Here is a 23,943-nt window from a genome sequence, read left to right as displayed (position 1 = left end):
GTATGTTACCTGTAGGATCTTTTATTGGTTATCTTTGCAAGGAAGACTAAATTAGAATGGTTGCTCAACTTCATTAATTGTTGTACTATTGTCACATTTCCACAAAAGTTGCACCTGCAGTGAAAACAGACTTCTCTACAGTAAGACTCTGCAAACCCTCAGAAAGCCTTACAAAAGCAACAGGAGCAGTCAATCAACCACTCTCAAACACAATTTGTGGTTTATAGCAAAATCAACCGGCCTCATACAGCGAGATATAAAAACTGCAATGTTCTTGTTGCTTTAATAATTTTTGTGACCATCAAAATGATTATAAACATTTTTTCATCTTCTAAACTCTGTTTATCATGATTTATTTTCAGATGCTGGTGACAGGGAATGCTTCAGAATATAGAGGTTTCATGATGCCTTCCTCGTCACAGTGAAAAACCAAAGACACTAGTTGCTGGTGGATGCTTTCAGAATATAGAGGTTTCATGATACCTTCCTCGTCACAGTGAAATACCAAAGACACTAGTTGCTGGTAGATGCTTTCAGAATATAGAGGTTTCATGATGCCTTCCTCGTCACAGTAAAATACCAAAGACACTAGTTGCTGTAGATGCTTTCAGAATATAGAGGTTTCATGATGCCTTCCTCGTCACAGTGAAATACCAAAGACACTAGTTGCTGGTGGATGCTTTCAGAATATAAAGGGTTTCATGATGCCTTCCTCTTCACAGTGAAATACCAAAGACACTATTTGCTGGTGGATGCTTGCAGAATGGGCCTACAAGTTTCATTATGTGGAGGTTCATTCTGGCTGCTTTACCTGCAATTAACTATACCATAATTCTCTCTGTGAAAATCCATTTTGATTGTTGTTACTCAGGTGAAACATTCCAAGCACTGTTATTATGATAATAGTCCTCTGTGAATACTTGCAGAAACACATCTACAAGTTTTATTCTGTGGATGTTTCTTATGTATGCTATAACTGCTAAGAAAGGCCCCAGGCACTGTTGTTAGGGAATTATCTCAGACCCTTCCAGGAGTTAAGTTGTTTCATGATTCCTCCTAGTCTCTCTAACCGCTATGAAAGATCATGGAAGCTCCTTTTCAGTATACTCACTTATCGATGATGTGATCCTCCCTTGGATTCTGTATTACACTGAATGAAAACATTCAAGCACTAGTTTCCATAGTGAAAAATCTTAGACACAAATGATTTAAATTAATTGTTGAGATTTAGTATTTGTATGGCACAAGGGAGCTTCAACTACTAGCTCTTGAAGTGTTTCTACACAACATTCATTCTATCGAGAGCAATCACTCTGGTTGCAGAAGAAAACAGATTCTGGCTGTGAACTACACAGGATGAGGGTAAGAGTTAACCCCTAAAACTCATGCCAGATACAAAATAATACCTGTATCTGCCTATAAGCGGTTTTAAATCAATGGAGTACCTATTCGATTATGGCACATATAATGCATCTATAGCCAAGACTGACTGTTTGTAAGGTTGAACTTCAAAAGAGGACAAAGGCCACCAGTGTGCATGATGAGCTTTGAAGCATTGCCCTGCAATAACTCAAAGACTCTTCATGTGTTTAACTTCACTTTAAAAGAGGATGTTCAGTTTATAGAAAATATAATTTTTATAGCGTTTTGTTAAAATGTATTCTAGCCAGTTTTTAAATTTACAATAAATTTTAACAAATTTTAAATGGTAGGTCTGAATAAATATGTAACATCCTCGTGAACATCCTCATGCTTTGGAATTATATGAAGAAAGAAATGGGCTAATTATCATTTCAAATCAGAGCCAAGCCCCATTCATCCTTAGTATGTTGTTGCAACTTTTTTTGAGTAGAAGAACATTGTACTCTGCATATATATGAAAGGTCATTTGAGGTCAAAGTCTGAAAACTCAGTAAACAAGAGCACAGCTTGGATTTTTTTCATACTTGGGAGTTGATGCACCGTAATGAATAGTAGTTCAAAGGTCATCTGAGGCCATAAGTTTCAAAACTTTGTAAGCTCTCAAACCCCAAAAGTAAACCTTGAATTTATGTGGATGTAACTATTTGCGTGCAGGAACCCTTTTGTTCTTGTAGAGGTCGAAGGTCATTTGAGGTAATCAATAGTCAAAATGTGAAGTTAAATAATTCCAAACTACAGAATTGGTAAAAGGAGTAACTAGGAAATTGAAGCCATAATGTTTACTACCTGTATTAAAGCAAAGCAAATACTGACTGGTTTAACATCTTCCTCCCTAAGGTTGCACAGGTCGCAATGGGTTTCATATGAACCTGCGTTGAGAAGTGGATGGGATTGTGGCATTCTTCTGCAATTTCATATTTTACAGGAGTATGGAGCTGTTGTATTTCACATTTCATGGAATAGTGAAAAATTTGGCCATATTGATCACCATTTATGAAATCTACTGATAGTCCCAGTTCTGTATTTCAGAAACATCTTTATCATTCATCATAGGGACAGGGCAGCATTAAGTATTAACTGTCAAATGAAATTCATTTTTTTAACCAGTCGCAAAGTTCCTAAATTGAGCAAGATTTTTCGTAACTAGTGTTTGGAGTTGCTCATCCCAAAATGCAATCTCAATCATGTACTGTGAAGGTGTCAGTAGACTAGTTACAACATTCTGCACACTGCTTAGATTATATACGCTTTGTTCTTTTTTAATTTTTAATTAGAGGAAACAGTAGACACTTGTCAAGCTGGTTGTCTGGTTTAACTGAATACGGACTAAAGTATAAATGGATAATATTTTGTGACACATGTCAACATTTGAAAGTATTAATCTTTTGTTTCATGTTGGATTTTACGTTGTAAATAAAGAGTACCACAGTAATCCCCATACGTTCGAGATTTTTTCGTATCTATTATGTGTTCTAGATGTTATGATCATCTTGTATCAAATTGAAGTTGAAGAAAAAAGCCCCAAAAAAAATTTGGGGGCGATCAATTGTTTGGTGTTCAACAAAACACTTCAGTGTAAAACTTAGTCTCTCTTTTGTTGAAAGCATAATTAAAAAAGCTTAGCATTGTCTACTGTCTGAAAAGCACCGCACTCTTGAAAAGCCACTGCCATTAAAAGATATTGGTGTGGGCCGTGGTCATCGCCCCCTCCCCGTGTCAAGTCCTGTCATGCGTATTGAACCTCCATGTGATCAGGATATCGCACTAATTGTATTTGTAACATTAAGGTACCATATACTTGCTGCATTGTTAAAACCTGTAGACACAACACCAAAAAGGGAATGTTCTAATCCTGGAAGTGTCCACGTATAATGTCACTCTGACCTTGATGCTTCTACGGACTCGCCTTAAGATGTCTTAAGGAAACCGTCTTTGCAGATAAATTACAGCTGATTCGGACTGAAACACTTCAAATATTGTTCCAAATATGATTTATCAGATCTGATTCTACATATAGTATTACGCATGTATTAAATTGTACACTATAAGTTACCCAGAGCTTCACTTTAAGTTACGTAGGCCAGTATTATATCAAGCGTCCTGCAACATGTCAAATTAGCACCAACACGATGTGAATACACATTCTCAAGTACTAAGAACCTTGTACAATTATTTCACTCCCACAACTAAATCGAACTAGGCTGTCTGTGTGGAAACTGTATCAACAAATATTCAGTGGCCTATATGATGTTTCACCACAAAGAGAAATGATACTAAATGGTCACACTGCAGTAACATGAATATAGTTTTAAGCCTTAATGCGTGGACCAATAGCAACTTACCAGCTTTCTATTTCGCAAAATCGGTATAAATACACAGTATATTGTTTGAAAAACGAAAATCCCTTCCATCTTTTCTTTCCCTCAGTATTCGTTCTTTGACGTCCCTCTGCCATCAAATTCCCACTCCCTCCTAGATTTGGTCGGCACTATGCCGGTGATTCACGATCACCAGTTAACAGCTGTAAGGTTTACTGTGCGCCGCAATCCGTCGCCATGGACGACTTGCAACAATGATGAAAATATTGAACTATGCATCGATGCAGGTTCGAACATACATTATTTTTTCCTTCTTCATGCAGACACTCTTTTGATAAGATTCCTATAAACAAATAAATGAAAAGAAAGTTATTTGCGCTATTTGAACAAATACCTGATACCACAGTCAAACTAAGATTTGAATTGATCGAAGTGAGTCCCCATATATAGACTGTGTCAACAAGATAAGGGTAAGTAATTAATGATTTTCTATTCAATTCTGAACATTTTGTCGGCCAGAAGCTTTTCATATAGAGTATGTTATTCACATGCACATAGCCAATCGTATAACGGGTTTCTAATTTTACTGCATTAATTAAAATTGTACTTTTCATGAGAAGCAAACGAACTAAATAACGGGATTTCAACACTGATTTGAACAATGATTTGCAACATAACTTCCTCAAATTGATTATTAAAAGTGATTTAATTTGTAGGTACAGAAAATCCCATCAATCATCACTGAATTTCGTGGTTAAGAAACCGATGATTCACAGTTTTCGAACAGCTCAGCTATAGTTTGCCGTCACTATATCCATCGCCATGAAGGGCACGCTGTATGGTAGGTCATCTCAGCCAGTTTTGATAATTTACCAGTGCTAATGTTATCACTGTAAGCTGTAGCCACCTATGTCATGTTTCAAAGTACTCGCTCGGACAGTCTGACAGTATATGAACAACTCCTAACCCTTTACTTCATAAAACTGCATAACTAGTCAGGCGCGTATCCAGGATTTTCTAACCCGGGGCGCGAATTACCATCTAAGCGGAGCGCCACCATCGGTTGGCGCAGAGCGTACAAGAAAATTTCTGGTTTTGATACCCCCCAGATCACCGGAAATGGCACTTCTCGGGCTTGAAAATGAGCAACCAGATGTACACTTTTGACTGAGAACCAAGTATTTCCCAAAAGTTTTTTTCCATCCATAACCTTTTTGAAGATTTTCACCAGTCAAACATCATGTTCGACCTCATTGCATGTCCTATGGATCATTGCTTTTGTAGGTGATTCTACGTCACGGCCCACAATATCCGAAAGCCCCACTTTTCAAGGTTTTAAGCCCATTATTTGTTGAGAATTTGAAAATTCACATTTCTCGTGAATAAAAATCACTTCAAAACATACCCATAATGTTGCACAAAATTCAATCTATGGACAACCAATATAGAAAAACCTCCTTCAACCCCTAATAGACAGGTCAAAATTGCACGAGTAGAAGAAAGTATGATGAAGAATGTTGGTCAGGAAATTTTCGAAAATTCCGACACAGTTAATTTATTGGTGTAGAAATATTGCAACCTCTTATAACGGCTATTATAAAACTTGGTTGAAGGAAATGAAAAATAGCAGATATTTCCGATATCAGGTATATCGAAACCGAACACTACACACATAGGCGTAGGTCCCGTAGGAGGCGGGGGCTGCAGAACCCCCCCCCCCCCCGCCCGCAACCAATTTTTTCCCATTTTTTTCGGGCGCCTACTGAAAGAAAAATAAATAGCAATGAATAGCTTAAAAATGATCTCCTTGGTAATTAAAATAAAGTTCTAAGCTTGGCCGACATAACTACTGTAAAAGAGAGTTTTGACATAAATGGATCTGTATGCTTTTTCTCCATCTACATGAGACATTTGGTTGTTTACATTAGCATCCGGCGGTATACTGTGCAACTTTCACGGACCGTGCGGTACACGATGCCATGCAATGTAATGACCGATGCTTACTTATATGATATATATATAGTTGGCGCGAAGCGTACAAGAAAAATTTTGGCCGAAAATGCCTCCCAGATCACTGGAAATGACACTTCCCAGGCCTTGTAAGTTGCATCTAAGCATTGTCTATTTTGAAATTACTAGCGATGTCATAAAGAAAATTTGCTCGGGGGGGGGGGGGGGCGGTCGCCCCCTTCCCGGAATGCGTCATGTTCCCCGACGACTCGGTCGAGTTCAAGACCAGCCACAGTTGGTTCCATATAGCACAATTGTACTACAATTTGTACAATTGTTTGAGGCGTCCATACACACACACGCGTTATGATAGACCATATATAGTATTTATATAGATACATTAGTGAGAGAGGAAAAATGGAAACGTCAAAAATGGAGTTGTCGGTGTAAGGGGTAGGGTGAGGCGCACACCCCCTCCGTAATCCTTGATCTGTCACTGGCTACCCTGTGTATATAATAGGGATCAGCGCTTAAACTATGACTATTCCTCTTTCTCTTCCGGAGGTCTTGGCTCTCTTCTACTCCCTCCTTTTCTTCTTTTTCTCTCTTTTTTCTTTTTCTTTTCCCTTCCTTTCTCTCCTCCTTTTCTTTTTTCCCTCTCCTTTTCCCTTTTTTCTTCTCTTTTTTTCTCTCCTCTTTTCCTTACCCGGGGGGCGCGCGCCCCCAACGCCCCCCCTGGATACGCACCTGCTAGTATAAATTTAAGTACCAATTGAGTAGTCAACTCCTTGTACTGATGGAATATATCCATACACTGTATCGCCAATGAAACACATGTTTCATGGAACACATGTTTCAAATTTATATGCAAATATACCTTTTTGCGTCAGCTGAATTATACATATAACAGGATAGAACTAAAAATAATATCCCATACTTCTAATAACTTCTATGCTAATCTTTCCATTTCTATTAAAACACAATACACTATGCGACACTTTGCGACGCATTTCTGTATTACAATATAGGCTTTGGATAATTCACATGCACCTTTACGAAACAAAGTTCACTTTGTGTTTGGTTGTGTGCCTCGCAGGTCGTGCTTGTTAAATATCCATTCATATTTCAACCAACTTTCGTGATTTCATATTTTACGGAAAACGTTTCAGCAAAGTGCGGCAGATTATTTCGGTGAGTAAATTATATTTCACTTTAGCATTGTCATAATTTATACCGGTTTTAAACTCACGTCAAATTGCTTCCTTAGTGCTTTATATTTTCGATGGGGAAGAATGGCAGGGATGGTATACTACAGATGACGGCAATACCGTAATATTAGTTAACGTAGAGTAGAGCAGTGGTTGCAAAAGTCGCTCTCCGTTTTTTCCAAGGAGTGTATGTTTCAGGATCATTTGCATACAACGGGGTATTGTCGGAGGGAGGAAGAGAGGGGGAAGGTTAACAAGGTCCGTCCAGGTCAATCGACAACTTGAGTAAAAATAATACATTCCTTCTTTTTTTTTTACTTGGGCAATAATCCATGTGGAGAGTGTGTTATCGCTTCTATTTTGTTGAAGAGATATGTCGAGGTTGGTGGTACGAGTTCATAACCCAGCAAACGCAATAATAAAACTAGTTAAGCCGTTCACTATATCGACTAACATCTGTATAATTCCTCTTAACTTTAAGTGGTTAATACCTTCTAGTTGTCCAACATGTGGCCATTGTACTGGTGCGACATGTACTTTGCGTTGAACACGTGAGATAACATATAAGTCTAAATCATAGGAACATAATATACGTTTTAACTTTATTTAAGTCATTCCTTCAATGTTGGTACAGTACATGAACTGTGGCGGTTATTTCGTCATGTCTGTGTTATAGCTGACCTACTGTAACCAAGGAGTTCTTGAAACGAACGTTTATATTTACATAAACTGGTGGCCTGCATGAAATGTATTTATCGCGCCGAAAAGGGGGAATACCCGGTTCAATATTGACGTCGCAAAGCGTCTCGTTCAAATTCCACATGTGTACTTTCCTATTGCAATATTGTCACTACGTACACGGGTAACGAACAGTTACAAGTGAAACTATGTAAAGTGTTTATTCAATGTTAATGGTTGTGGTGTATATGTAAGTACCTAAACTCTTCCATCAACCTCGTCCAAATGTTTTAGTAATACTTTAGGAATAACAACTACTGCTTATGTTGCATTTTAATGAGTTGTGCGGCTAACAATAAGAGGAAACTGGTATATGCTCTATTTCACGAGAGAATTGATGGAGGTTGTTCTTTCAAGATCTATTCTTAAATACGAGAGGAGGGGTGCTTACGGGACCCTATAAGGGTCAACGTGGCCTAAATTCATGATCTTAAACTGTATCGGTAATTCAGCTAAGATTGTCCGTGATTTTATCCGTGAAATACGCCAGAGTTGCAATGCTTTTACATCTGTTACACGGGTTTTACTTTCTAAGCATGGATGATCAGTGAATTGCTAGTCCCAAACAATTGATTACTTTTCTGCATTAAAACAACGTGTTGCATTTTCAAATGAGACTATGTTTCTTGACTAGTTTCCTCTGGTCTTGCAAGTATTACGTTATCTACTATTGGTATTCAAGTAGGCCTTTACTGAAAACTCTTCGAAATATCCAATCCTTTGCTCATAAACTAGTGCGAAATTTGTGGAGCGATTATTTATTATTGGTATTTTGCAAACAAAATTAAATCATAATTTTGTTTGTGAAACCTTAGTAGCCTCCCTAGGTGATAGTTAGACAAAAAGAATGTATTTAATTGAATCGAAATTAGAACAGGGAAATATCCAAGAGCTATAACCGTAATGTCATTATGCGTAATGCCGTTCACAAAGTTTAAAATGTATTGTTTTTGTTTATCAAATTCCGCATATAAGGGTCCCCCCTCCCCAACTCCAGAATATGCATATAAGGTGATACCAGTGTTCTAAACGAGTAATCACCCGAGTCACTGAAATAAAAAGTAAAGGGACTGGAAAAAGTTTATCAAGTTTCCATGAATTCAGAAAATGTGTGAACATTTAAGTATATGATTCGAGTCTGGAAAGTCAATGTGTAAAAATACATGGTGTCGTAAAAACAACACACTGCCTGGACTCGAGTCTTATCAGTTTAACTATCCGTTCCGATGTGCTTACAGTTACATTATCTTTATTTTCAGCTTTTATTGTCGCTATGTCTATGTCAAGGCAACAACGACTGACTCTTAATAGAGCACTACCGAGGCTGGTGCAGGATCTTGAAGTGACCCAATGCATAACACACCTGATAGCGACCGATCTATTCAGCCACGCAGACTCAGAGCTACTTGCAGCTGTCGGTGATCGGTGCCGTAGAATTCAGATATTTATCAGCATGCTTCAGAGCCGTGGACAACGTGCTTACCAAGTCTTCGTAGCAACGTTGAACGAAACGGCTGGCACGCGACATCTAGCTACTTACTTACAACAACTCAGTGAAGAGATGACGAGGGATAATAACATCTAATGCAGAGGTCTGTCAGAGACTTTACTCGGCCATCAGCTACAGAATTCCACCAGCCGGGCGAAACATATCCAACGTAGCTTTCTACCTTTCTCAGATCTTAACTCTTCAAACAAGGGCCGAATGCCTTAGCCTAAAGTTAAGTTTATAAGACTCGTAACGGTTCATTCCTAATGACTATAACTCATTCACTTGGCATGATATAAATGATAAACTTTTATTTAGACTCATAGAGCATAAACTCCACAATGACTTCACATCTGTGTACGTTTTGGATATTGGTATCATCATTTTTTGCCATGTTTACTATTGAACATATCAGCAATTGTTTTAGCTACTCTAATTTGAGGTCATAACCAACCTAGTTTCAGACTCATTGAAATATTCGCATTCAGAGGATATGTATACGTAATGTAATCCTTCACTCGACAAACATTGATATATGAGGTCAAGTCGTCTGAAGGAGGGGTTTATTCCTCACCCTATAAAGAATGTATATAGATCATTACCTCTTCCCTGGGCTTCTCAAATAATTCATGAATAAATGTGTTTGTTATGTGATTAAACTTCTTTCTTATATCATTATTCAACTAGCGGTATCTGCTTTCGTCTTGTGAACCTTTATAAAGAAAAGTGGTTTATAAATGCTTAATTTCGTTTATTACAAGATTTGTGTGTAGGTTCGACCGTTTAATTAACCTTTAAATAAGAACTTAAGTTAGCCTACTTTATTGGAACTCTCAACGACAAGTGTTCACATTTACTCTAAACAAATGTAGTAAGTTTATTTCACTTCCATTCCCTAGTCCTGTACGAATTTTATCTATGAAGTAAAGCCATTAATAATCTGAGCAAATTAAATATCCTAGCGATGCGTTTCCTTTAATTTACTTGTATGAAACGTTCTGTTGTATTTCTTTTTTCGTTCCATACATTTTACATGAACACAAACACGATATGCATACAAACTTAACAACTAAAACCTTTCTATATCAGTCAGAAATCATCTCCATTTAGTAAGGAATATGAATTCGATGATACAGGCTATTATGAAAGTATCAACGTCATGGTTACGTCATCTAGTTATCCGCAAAAGATAGACAGGTCTCTAATATTGGACTTCGAGTAACTGATTGGAAATTGATGGTTCACTCTCATACCCTTCCATTACTATCGTGTTTTATTAGTCACTATCCTGAGACTTACCGATTTTGTTACAGCAGTGCGGTAGTCAAACATAAGTGCATAGGAACCGGGGGGTGGGGGCGCCAGCCCCAGTGCAAAATATGGAGGGGCGGAAGTATCATTCCGCCCCCCCCCCCCGCTTCGCCAGTCAGAAAATCCCTTTTTCATTTCCAAATGTGAGAAAAATCTCATTTGGAGCACCAAATTGCATCTAAGGCCAGGTGAAAGTGCAAAAGTTTTTACAAAATGGAGTAGGTGTTGAAGTGTACTACATTGCACCACATTGCATCTGAGGTCACCTGGAAATGCCAAAAAGGGGAGGGGGATACCCCTCCCCTTAGACCCCTCCCCCAGGCCGGCCATCAGTCTTCAGCCCCCCACTCAAAAGTACCTTCCTACGCCACTGATCAAACACATGGAGAGGACATAATAAATTGGGTATATTGAGCTGCTGTTACGTAGCCCTTGGATAAAGACGCTGACCGTAAATGAACCACCTGTACTGTAATATAGAAATAACCAAACTGACGTAAGTTTCTCTACCCTAAGCAATTCACAACAGGGCTTATTACATCCACGTATTTATGGGGGTGACTCTATAAAAAAAAATCTCCTAAATGGTTTCATAGCCTATAGTATCTCAAGTCTATAAACAAGCCGTCGGATGTGTCCAAGGAACAACTGCCTTGTATTCCTTACGAGCCGAATCATGTCAATCAAAAGCCATCGCCGTAAAGGCCCTTTCACATTAGACGTGAAGTAGTGCGACGCGATAAAAAGGCGCGCGGTGATATTCCATTGGTTGATCTGAACAATTGATCTCAAAAGGAAATAGTATGCCTTTTCTTAGTAAAAGAGTCCATACGCTCTAAATAAAGATTCCATAATATGTCGTCACTGATTGTGTCAATAAAACAATCCTTTCAATTCAATACGCCGCTCCAAAAACATTGCGACGTTTTGCGACGGTCTTGTTCTGAATCAGTAAAAATATTTTACGCACTATAGATTGATAAACTTTGTAGCATCAGATACAGGTTCGAGCGGTCTGTTCCCCTTTCTACTGGTTCAGGCTTTTTATATGATTTTGTGAAAATAATCGCGTCATTATAGAGGATTGCAGTGCTATTCAAACGTGACCTATTGTTGTTTATTTTATTTATATGGAGAAAATTGTTTCAATTGAACTTGTTTGACATATGTGCTTTGCTGCTTCATAACTAAAGGTTATCTTTGAGACTTGTCTACAACTTAACATGAAGAGAGTGTGGCTTTTCTCCTCGTTACTCTATTTCGGTAAGTTTAAAAACAAAATCTCAAATTCTCGTTTCTTAGATAACGCTAAGTTAAAATGTGATCTTTCTTCGTATCGATGTTGTATCGAACTTGTTTTAGTGTCTTACTTAGAGGACATACATGTGCTGAATGGCATAGGACTGTATCACCATCGAGTATGAATCGTACAGAATGTTTGATGTTATACAAATAGTATGTATGTCCGCCATTTCATGTCTAGAAACATGACGAAAATTGAAGCTTACTGAGTACTATAACCACCTTCATATATTTATCGTTTTATTATACGAAGCGTTTTCGACAAGTTTGCGTGCTTGCATTACAATGCATCGAGAGAGAAAAATGACATCCGCTACGTAATATCGTACGTATAAGTGATCTTATAGTCATTCGAAGGTGATTATTTTGCCGTCGCAAAGTGTCGATAGTACTGGTGACTCGGTAGTACTTTTGTTTTTATCAGAATATCCAGCCCAGTAATATTGACACATATTTAAACACGTGCGAGAAGGAAATACCCGACATTTGTCAGTAGTAGTAGAACTGGTACCGTGGTGTATAGGTCATGACATCAGGGTTTCTTGGATATGTTTAATATCCCGTAACTCTATCTTCATTTCAATACAGTGTGATTCAACTAACCAAAGTGGAACCTAGATGTGTCTCTTTGCGTCGCGTATGGATATAATATATAATTCAATAGTGTAAACTAAGCTGTCTCATTTGAACATAGCTATACTAATAGTGTCTGCAGCTGTTCGATAACTTATTCGAAGTAAACATAACTTTCGTCATTCATGATTGACTGTGTACACAAGATTAGTAAGTACAAAACATTGTATTTTATGTAAGTTACAAGGCTACTTCGTACAAATGTAACAAAATTGATTTCTTCCAGTTTTCTTCCACTCAAAACTTATGATTTTTATTAATTTCAGTCTTATGTAAAGTGTTTCTATTATGTTTCCAGATTATTTCCCTGTAAGTCACCAAATTTGCATAGTGTTTGAAAACGTGATCAGGTGGTGCTGCTGACACACTCTCTTGTCACACTATATTGAAATGACACAGGCACATGTGGGTACACACGCAGGACTCATTGCCGTATTAGATTGATGGAAACCACCATACGGAGTCACCACTGACAGGACGCCTTATTAAACGAGAACATAATTTGGTCGCTAAACTTACAATTAATCATCACATATAGATATGCTTAGTTAATAGAATCGTCATACAACTGTTACAGATCGAAAATCCAAGATGTAAAATTTCACTTAATTGTAAAACCGCAGCGAGGACGAGAAAAACTATACAAGAGTAATACATGCATTAACATGAGAGGTATTTCAACACAACATTCAACTAGCCTTGCATTTGCAAAACGTCGCTTAGCAGTTTGTTCCCATGGAAACCACTCTCCGTACTGGTCGGAATGCACACCTTCGTATCTTTGAATCCGTTAGTTTGGTTCGTTGGAATATTTACCCTTTACAGGACACATGTAACATGTCAATATCCCGTTTCAAACTAGGAAATTAAACAATCTCGCGCTTTGACTCCAACACCTGAAACTGGCGTCGCAAAACGTCTCAAATGATAAACTGCGCATGGCGGCGCTTAAATGAACTCATTCAAAGTGACTATTTATATATGAACTCTGAGGAGATGATTGGGCATATGTAGGCCTTGTGATTGATTTCAGAGCACACGGATGTGTAGGTTGGGTAAGTTATTTTTGAAAGATTTGTTTCGGTAGAAAATGATACAGATACGCTACACTAATTTTGTTTATAATGTTATATGTATTGCTGCAGCTCAACTTTATGGAATCGCTTCCTGCAGCAGAAGTCAGATGTTAAAACATATTGCAATACAACTTCCTGTATGAAATATAACGAGATTAACTCAATCTTTGTCGATTTTTTTTTGTAGGGGTGGGGCAGGTCTAGTGGGGTTGCTCAGTCTGTGCGTCAGTTTTGTTGCTAGTGTGTTTTTAAGGGGTATTCCGTATTAGGTGGTGATAAACTGCCAAAGACAATATGATTGCCGATTTTGGGCTGTGCTTTCATTTATTCTTGTTCTCTCACTCATATACGTTCAGTTTCTAAAATCACGCTGATTTCGGGTCTGTTTTGAGGCGGTCCTCTCATTTTCACCGGGGGCGGAGCGTGGGCCACTCACCCTACTATATAACATACAATGTTTCAACACAGCTGACACAATCAAGTCAATACCGATCAACATATACGTATTTTGTGTTTTCATTTTGGGCCAGGGCACAGCTACAAAGTTATCTTTGATATTCCACAAAGACAAAAGCCAGATTACATATCGTTTACGTGTTCACCATTATGAACTGCCATGGTGACTCAATTTTCCATGTGTAGCTTATACTCATGTTCTGTACGGCGCACGCCTATCACAATGCGACGACCTATCAGATTGGATTGAATATCCAGCACAGCTATATTGATATACATTGGCTACTTACACACGTGCGAGCGGGAAATACCCGACATTCCTTTGTCGTCGCAAAGTGTCGCACGGTAGTACTGGTGTTGTGTATCACGTCATCATAATCTCTTGAATGAGTTTTTTCTTAAGTCAATACAGTGTGTTTCAAATGACAACACACTGGGTTTGAAAATATAGATGCGTCTTTTTGCGTCGCCTATCAGTTTCCAATTTTAATTTCAATCGTGTAAACTCAGCTTCAGTCGCATTTGAACTCAGCTACTAATAGTGACTGCATGTGTGCGATTACTTCTTTTGAAGTGGAGATAACTCTGGTTATTCATGATTATTGACTGTGTATACAAGATTGGTAAGTACAAAAACTATTGTCTTTTATGTTAGTTACAAGGATACAATATTATCATTATTATATAATATAATCACACTTAATCCTAACATATATAGATTTCTTAGTTAATAAAAATGATCATACAACTGTGACAGAAAAATCCGCGTTAGATTACCTTGTTGTAGAATAACCTGTTGCTGTCATTCAATTTAAAAAAAAAAAACGCAGCGAGGACGAAGAACTAATCGGTACGGGGACAGTTGGCTTCTCCGATTCGCAGGTGTGCTGGGTTGCGGTACATAGGCTACTCGTATGCAACGTTCAATTTGGTACCTAAATGCAGTCTCCATATTGTTGTAAGTGACCGTTAATTATATACTCCACGGACCTGTTACACTTATCGTACATTCATATATTCCGTAAGATAGATTCACTATTTCAAGTATATACTTTCCTTTCACCAAACTACCAAGAGTTAGTAGGTTAGAGGGGGGGGGGGGGGGCGCACGAGGGACACGTTCCCGTCCGCCATAAAAAAAAATATCATCTTTATATAGGCATGCAGCCACGGGGGAAGCACGTTAAGTGGATGTATTTCTCGATGAAAAAGAATCAAAATTATTGTTCTGCAACATTGCTATATCCCTCTTACAAGTTAATCCCTATATGACATGAAACAATCATTGTATTGCTCACCGGGGTTTTAAACCAGCGTCGCAAAACGTCTCCAAATAAACCAACGTGCGTGGGTGTTTGTATATCGAATCAAAATGACTATTTAGCTATTTCATAGTTTCGTACTTTTTATTAGAACTTTTTAATCTTTTATGTTTTTTTGCCTTGCGAGCACTGTAGTTTCCTTTTAATGATTAATAAAGTTATCTTTACTCTTCGACTCTTCCCGTTACGACAAATCAATCATGCGCAGTCACACCTACACCTGAACTGGCGCCGCAAAACGTCTCCACTAATAAGCTGCGCATGGCGCTTGTAAGAACTTATTCAAATCGACTGTGAGGGGATAGCTGATTTAGGCCTAGTGAATATATATCTCAGAGCACACTTGTAGGTTGCAAGGGTGCTTGAGCGCGTCAGTGTTGGAGCTATTATGGTTACGTGTTATTTCATAATCTTTATGGTCTTGTGAGATTATCTTGATTGCAGAAGAAGCATACAGGTAAATATTGCAATAATTACCATTTGTATTTACTTGTGAGGAGTAAACATGGCTTCATTTATTCACGATGACTTTAGGTGTATATTATCAACTTAGTTTTTATGCAAATATCCTCATTGTGCATCATTTGTACCATTAACGATGTTCAGAGTAAGTGTTCGGTAGCATTTGATTGCATTATGCACTTAACAAATATAACGTATCTTACAAATGTGTCAGTTGCTCGGAAAACTAAAAATTGACATTTTTTAATAGATTTGTTTTAAGTAGACACTCTACACTGATTTATTTAATAGCGTAACATGTACAGTATTACTGCTTCTCAACCTTTGAAACGTTTCCTGTGACAGAAGAAAGATGTTAATAATGTTTTGGTAGAAAATTAGAAACCAGTCTCCAATTACATAAGTCGCAACCTACTCATCTTCACATACTGAATCAACTTCCTGTATGAAATATAAAGAGATTAACTCAATGTCAGTCGAAATTGTTAAAGTCCAACCAAAGAAAGTACTTTATATTGAGTTCGTTTTCGGACGGATAGTTTGTGAAGTTTTGTTTAAACCTGCAATCTATTATTCTCCTCTCACTTCCTAGTTCTATTTTACACTTCTGCAAACAGTATCTCCCTTCAATTCAATGTGGTGCGACGTTTTGCGACGGGCATTTGTAGTTATGTGTGCCGCAATTGTATACAATGATGTTAGGTATGTGTCACTGATGGCATTGTGATTATTAGTGTATTATATATGTATGTATGTATGTATGTATGTATGTATGTATGTATGTATTTTTGATCCTCATGCAAGCAGGAACGCGCGAAGAAGCCTCATTGACTTATCAAACCCGCATGCTGACCAAAGTCAGTCTCCTAGGTTCATATGTAACGTCCATGATATAGTCTATTGATTATTAGGTTGTAGATTCGATGTGTTAAGTATGCTATCGATATGTCCTCCGAAGCAGCATCAAGAATAATACCGGTTATACCGCAGTACCTTTTCTACTGACGGTATCGAAGAGTCCCTCCATACAAATTAAAACGTGTCCACTGTACCGAGGCTTCCTTTCGCTGCACTGTTGTAATCGTTATCTCCTTCTCTAATGTATAAATATCGATAATAACGCCGTACCTTCGCTACACAGCCGTTATATATACAGATAAGTCCTCCCATACAACTAAACATACTGTTAATACCGCTGTATATCTTTGCTATATCCAGTATCACCTCACCTCCCATGCATGTAAGCTACATACTGATAAACAGCCGCACCTGTCTGTATAGTTCCTATACCAGTGTTGCCGATTTCTGGTCTTTTTAGTTTTTACTCATTTGTCATACAGTAAGGTTACAAATAAGATGAGTTTAATTGTAGCTGTGCTGATGTGAGTATATTTCAACAAATCAGTCAGTTTGTTGATGCATCCGAAATTATTACTCTTAATTGTTCTTTTATGTTAACTCCCTGGTCTCTTGCGTAAGTGAACAATCTACCCTCAACACACGGACAACGTTGATCTATTCACTTAGCCTTGTTCAAGACCCTGGCATTATTATGTTACTTTGCCTGTTAAAATTAATATGAGTGCGCCCTCACTTCCTCTTTCGAGTTCGTTTTAAGGTTAATTTCACTGACAGGCAGAATTGTGGAAGGGCGCCCTCAGTTAGTGTTATAATTCGATGATGTATAGAACCATTGTCTTCACCAAGACTACTATTCACCATACCTTCCTCAGATACGATTAAGGTGGGCTCTACTCACGTAACTCTACGAACGCACAAAGTTACTTCACTGCACTGCCAAGGGCGGCGGAACCGGGGGGGCACAGGGGGCACGTGCCCCCCCACTTTTCCTCAGGTTAAAAATGTGCCCTTTTTCTACATAAAAATTTCTAAATAAAAAAGAGTTTACAAAGCGAAACCCACGTCGAATGAAATATTTCGGGAAGTTTTAAATGTTTACTACCACGGGCGTAGGAGCCCAATTTGATTTGGGGTGATGTAACGACTTGCCCGAAAAAATATTACCAAAATTTTTCGCGCTACGCGCGCGTTCAACATGTTAATGTGCATATCGTATAGGCATGCGTTGGTTATTACATCGCGTGCCAATAACATACAATCATTTGCCGTGTTATAACCCTTCCAAATTGGTTAGAATTATTGGGAAAGTCGTTACAATAGTAATGATTATAATAATATCAGTTTAATCATTGAAAAACACATAGAAAATTATTTTTCTTTCAGTATTTTGACATATTTCATTTGCTTTCATGCATGTATCGATCGCGTGTGCAGGGACTTGGACTTTATAATGATTTCACCTCATTTTGTCTTTTTCCTTGTTTCCCAATTGCACATTAGATATTGCAGTGCTAGTATGCATTGTTTCCTTGAGGGGGGGGGGGGGTGGCGTTGATGGAGTGATGTGTATACGCAAAAAAGATAATACAATAAGAGTTATAAAGGGTACTAAATAGAAGGCTGCATCAGTCCAATCGAATTTCTGCAAAGTGCCCTTCGACGTTGGTGCCCCCCCAGATTAAAAGTGCTTCCGCCGCCCTTGTGCACTGCTTACCATTTCGATCTTCGTCATGCGCACCTGTTTGCATACACTAAACGCGTAAAGAGATTACCATGCAGAGCACAAAGCAACACATATCATAGGAGCCATTATAACACGCTTCGGACGGGAATACCCGACATTCCTTTGCCGTCCTAGTAGTCCTAGTTGCTTACAGAGTCTTGGTTATCTTTTCAATTATACTTTAACGTATAGTTTTATGTTACCACGATACGAAGTATTATTCGGTGTTCAAACGTTCTACCGTTATGCAAGTTACAATACAAAAACAATATCATTTCAATCTTCTTTAAAAAATCTGGCAGACATTTGAAAGACGATATGGTGACGTTACCTCCCTTAATTTAAAGGTAATACTTTTAGGACACCGATGATGATATTGATTAACACAGATAACTTGAAATTGACACTTGTAAATGAGCACCTCCTCCCGTCGACTCACATAGTCCCTGGATACAGTGGCGTAGGAAGGTACTTTTGAGTGGGGGGGGGGGCTGAAGACTGATGGCCGGCCTGGGGGAGGGGTCTAAGGGGAGGGGGTGTCCCCCTCCCCTTTGGAATTTTTTTGCATTTCCAGGGGGCCTCAGATGCAATTTGGTGCAATATAGCACACTTCAATCTACCCACTCCATTTTGTATATAATTTTGCATTTTCACCTGGCCTTAGATGCAATTTGGTGCTCCAAATGAGATTTTTTTCTCATTTGGAAATGAAAAAGGGGTTTTCTGACTTGCGAAGCGGGGGGGGGGGGGGCGGAATGATACTTCCGCCCCTCCACATTTTTCACTGGGGGGCTGGCGCCCCCCAGCCCCCCCGGTTCCTACGCCCTTGCCTGGATACAAGGAGTTTTTACAAACTACGAAAATGATCATGGAGTAAAATTACTTACGCTTTCTTTTTTGTCCTGGTGGAAAGCCAACTGTGAAGTTCACTTTAATGTGAGTGAAAATCCCCCGAATCTGAGCATACGTCTATTAAACTACACACATCTGGTACGAACGAAACGTATGTCACTCCGGAAGAAACATGCACAGCATATTAAACAGTATTAAATAATAGAGGGCGCTATTAGTAAACCTACATCAGAGCCTTATATAGAGAAGGCTCTGACCTACATTTCTTTGCAGAGTTGTCGCAACGTCATGATATTTCAAACATTCATTCATCTATAGATTATTTATGTTTTTTCTCAACTTTGTTTAATGAAATAGTAATAATTCCTACAAATTTGTCTTCTAATTTTTCCATTCTAGAGTTTAGAGTCTTGAGTCCTACCAAACCAAATGGTCTTATAATTCTTCCCAGGATTTCATCGGAATCGTTTCGGCACGGCAGAGTTCTGTGACGGAGCATCCTTGAGTAGTTGAGAGCGTTCACCACATTGTCATTTGAACAGTTTCACTTCGGTAAGCGATATAAACCTACATGATTGGTTTAACCAAAGATATATGAAGACTATAGCTGACCCCATGGGGATTGGGGTCTTGGGCAAAGAGGATATCTCAATGCAAGCCCCCATTATCATTCCATGACGACACAGCAACGATACCCTATTGGTGTACAACACTGTTCAGTCAACCATGCTGGATTATAGGGTACCACAGTTTGAGCTCATATACTTTTATCATGCGCTCCATGTTACTTAGGCCTAAAATCACTGTATCTCAAAGACATGACTTGAATTCTTGGTGTTTGATTCCTTTATTTCATTTTCTGCAGACAATCAAGTATCATGGCGATGTCATGGCAACAGAGAGAGGCCCTTAATAGATCTCTGCCTCTCTTGGTAGAGGATCTGCAGATAGATCCTTGCATTCCTGCTCTCATCGCTAACAATATATTCGATCATTCGGATGCTGCTCTCCTGGAAGCCGAATGTAATCGAAACAGAAAGATTCGACGATTTATCTTCATGCTACAACAAAGAGGAGAACGAGCATATGAAGTCTTTCTAGCAACACTTAAAGAAACAGCAGGCGCCGGACATATCGCCCGGCAGTTGGAGCAAGTTTGTCTAGCAATAACTCAAAATGAACAGGAACCTGAAGCGATTGAAGAAGCCAACAGTTGGGAACAGATCGCGGTCATCGTGATACCAGTACAAGTCCTTCACGTCGTTATCCAGTACCATTGAAATCTGTGAGGTTTTGAGTACAGTGTTTCTGTATGCTATCGTGCAATCTAACCGTAATAGTAACTGCCGACTTTGGGATCCGCGTTATGGTCGTTGCTAACTTTAGAATACACGCCCCCCCCCCCTCCCCCACAATTTAGCAAGGTCGGTAAGAGTGACTCCATATATTTTTTCCCACAGTTCGGGAAACAAGAAAGTACACAGCAGATAGCTCACCTAACTACAACCAGGGAGTTCCATAACAACTCCCTGCTACAACCAGATCTTGTGTTGTATATTTTGAACTTTCCAGAGGCCTTGTGATACCATGGAGGTAAAACAGCTTTACCTCCAGGGTGATACCAGGGAGTTGTTATATGGCAAGTCGTAACCTGATAAATTAACCGATTACAGTTTTGAGGTGCTTTAGGGTGGATCAAGTTGTTTGGTTTTCGTACCCAGTCTCTACCTTTGGAGTCTTTTTCCTGAGAAATGATCGTTAGTTAAAAAGATGTCAAAATGTGCCTTATAACCTGATAAATTAACCGCTTACAGTTTTGAGGTGCTTTAGGGTGGATCAAGTTGTTTGGTTTTCGTACCCAGTCTCTACCTTTGGAGTCTTTTCCTGAGAAATGATCGTTAGTTAAAAAGATGTCAAAATGTGCCTTAATTATATATAAACATGACATCTCCCTATAGGTTATGCACAGGTTAATCGGTTTAAGTATTAAAGCAAGTTTTAAGTATTAACAAACCACAGGTGGGCAGAAACCAAGACAATTTGTAAGAAGCCTTCTCAGTAAATAGATAACCTCCTCTTTTTTCATTAAGCATGTAATTACTGAGATCATTTTGTTCTTGAGGAAAAGCACTCCAACTTCTATTTCCTAATACTGAAATTTTGTATGTATATATATAGCTTTCAATTTTTGCAATCAGTACTCATATAACGAGATGATGATAATTATGACCATTGATTTTTGAAATATATTTGTTAACAAATCCAAGTTGTCTTCTCTTCTTTAGACCGTTCTGTCATATAGAGACATATCAATTATTAACTGGTTTACATTTCTGGCCTGATTGGATGGTTAAGGTATAGTTTTTGCTATTTGCCTACATGTAAATGCCAGATTTGTCATTGAATAAAGCTGACCGAAAATTCATCTATGTCCCTTCTCCATACGGAAATGGCAAGGATTGCACCAGGTATATCGTTGTTTTACATTCATACAGGTAAAGTATCCACTTTAAACTTAGATAGTTATTATATCAGCAAGAAAACAAGATAGGCAGATTAGAAATGTTTGAACAAATTGAAATATAACGAATTACAGTTATAGTCATTGAGGATTGGCCAGGCGTGTAGCCAGGAACTTGCCAAGGGAGGGGCGAAACTGTAGATTCGGCATTGCAAACTATCTAAGCGTAGCGCCACCATGTTTGGCGCGAAGCCTACAAGAAAATTTTGGCTGAAAATGCCTCCCAGATTGCTGTAAATGGCACTTCCCAGGCCTTGTAAGTTGCATCTTAGCATTTTCTCTTTTGAAAATACTAGCGATATCATAAAAACATTAAAAAAATATATAAAAAATATGCTCAAGCTTATGGGGTCGGCTGCCCCTTCGCCCCCCTCCCCTTGGCTCCGCGCCTGGGTTTGGCCTACTTTTGCATGATAATTAATTTTCATCCTTCTGTGGAAAAGTTTTGCTAAAACTTCAAAAATGGTTTTCATCCACTGAATAAAGACCAAACCAAACGTCCGATCATTTTTGAAAACCCTCTCCTTACCCACCCCCAGTGGCGTCGCCAAGGGGGGGGCCGGGGGGGGGGGGCACGTGCCCCCCTGGAAAACCCAGTGCCCCCCGAGTGCCCCCCCCCATCTGAGATTTGGGTTGGTAAAAAAATATATATATTTTGTTATATTCAACTCCCATCATCTGAGTTGGTTTTTTATAAGGACAAAGAAGCACAGTAATTCGTATTTTCTTCAAATGAGCTGCGAAAAAATGAAAAAGTTTATCCTTGAACGTCGGGTATCGAAGTCGTAACCCGCGCCATCACAACAGGTGTCGATATTTACATTGAATGTGTCAGTGCTCACGCCAAACCAACGGATATACACGTCCGCTTCGCGAGCTACATGACTGTGAGAAGGGAGGGTACTGCAATATGTTGCCTTGGACTGAGGTTGACAGGTTAGGAGCTGACGAAATGTAAGAATGTGAGGGTCCGCAGGCACCATACTTGCCTATATTGTGGACCCATATATTAACCCTGTTGTGTAGGGGTGCAGAGGTCATTTGAGGTCAGATGCTTGTAGGAACAAATGGCGAATGTTCACACCTGCATACTGAGCCATACTCGATGTGTGATCAAACTTTGGATTGCATGGTGAGATCCCTGATAGGAGCCAATAACGATGCTGGAACCTGTTACATCTTAATAGATAATGGGAGAAAACGAGGACAAGAAAGGAGTCGGGGGTCATGCACACATTAATTCAACAAATGTAGGCTATATTGATATAGGGTTAGGTATAATATCGACAGCATGTGGTTCATATCCTCTGCAAAATTTTGCGCCTTGTTAAAATCATTACCTCAAAAATAGCAATTTCTGGAGATATCTTCAGATCGAATTTAACATCAAATGTGGCAGCATTTTGCATCTAGCCCATCCTCCGTATGCGAAAAATTTCCAAAGGGGGAGGGGGGCAGTGGCGGCGGAACCGGGGGGGGGGCTTGGGGGCTCCCCAATGAAAAAGTTGAGGGGGCAAATTCATGATAAGCCCCCCCCCCCCCAATATTTACCAAGGCTCCGAAACGTGCATCTGCCCATTTTTCAATGCATACTTGTCGATCTGTCCGATGCACACGTATACTATATAGGTGTAATCATTTTAGTAATTGCTGGGGGACCTTCGGCCCGTCCCCTGGCTATAGACCACATTGTCACCCTAACCGCGTCTTCACGCCCCATGAAAAGTGGAAGCAGTGAGTGTGAGTACCGGTAAGCGCAACACAACTTAGTCTTAGGCCAATGACTTGCTTCATTTCAGCCAGTTCTTCAACATCCCCTTACTACACTCAAAAACGTCTTTGCGAGTACACTACGAGTAAAAGCTACTCTCTTGAAACACTATCGAATATACAAATTACAATGTTTTTACAGACTTTTACGTGCAATCTGAGAAATTGCAGGCTTGAGACCCATATTTCAGAGCTAGGTATTCGCAGCATAAAACACTCGGGAAGTGCCGTTTCCGGCCATCTGAGGGTTTGAAAAACCCAAAATTTTCTTGTACGCTCCGCGCCAACCGATGGTGGCGCTCCGCTTAGATAGTCTCTACACATTAGCCCCCTCACCCCAAATAATTTTCCCGTTCCGCCGCGCCTGGAGGGGGCACCCCTTCCCCTTAGACCCCTCCCCCAGGACGGCGATCCGCATCCACCTAAGTGCCCCCCATCAAATGCTGGTGCCCCCCCTGTGCCCCCCAGACTGAAAAGTCTGGTGACGCCACTGCCCACCCCCCTCCCCGCCCCCATCGTCGAAACTTAG

General features: G+C 39.3%; 1 protein-coding gene and 2 long non-coding RNA genes across 4 annotated transcripts in view; 2 read left to right on the top strand and 1 right to left on the bottom strand.

Moving 5' to 3' along the window:
- LOC139976946 (uncharacterized) overlaps positions 1–2,862 on the top strand; it is a 28,006-nt gene extending 25,144 nt beyond the window's left edge. For both annotated transcript variants that reach the window (XM_071985842.1, XM_071985843.1), the window contains one exon: positions 363–2,862. The gene's annotated coding sequence lies outside the window, so the exon portion shown is untranslated. The remainder of the gene's footprint in view (positions 1–362) is intronic.
- Positions 447–20,001, bottom strand: LOC139976965 (uncharacterized). Its single transcript, XR_011796346.1, has 2 exons — positions 19,159–20,001; positions 447–4,083 (listed from the first exon to the last, which is right to left on the bottom strand). It is a non-coding gene; the product is annotated as an uncharacterized lncRNA (long non-coding RNA).
- On the top strand, positions 4,223–10,716 carry LOC139976964 (uncharacterized). The gene is made up of 3 exons (XR_011796345.1): positions 4,223–4,581; positions 6,787–6,881; positions 8,896–10,716. It is a non-coding gene; the product is annotated as an uncharacterized lncRNA (long non-coding RNA).
- Positions 20,002–23,943: the final 3,942 nt, after the last annotated feature.

The sequence above is a fragment of the Apostichopus japonicus genome, chromosome 12, assembly GCF_037975245.1.
Source record: "Apostichopus japonicus isolate 1M-3 chromosome 12, ASM3797524v1, whole genome shotgun sequence".
In the NCBI taxonomy this organism is placed as follows: Eukaryota; Metazoa; Echinodermata; class Holothuroidea; order Aspidochirotida; family Stichopodidae; genus Apostichopus; species Apostichopus japonicus.
This window is presented reverse-complemented; position numbering and strand designations above follow the sequence as displayed.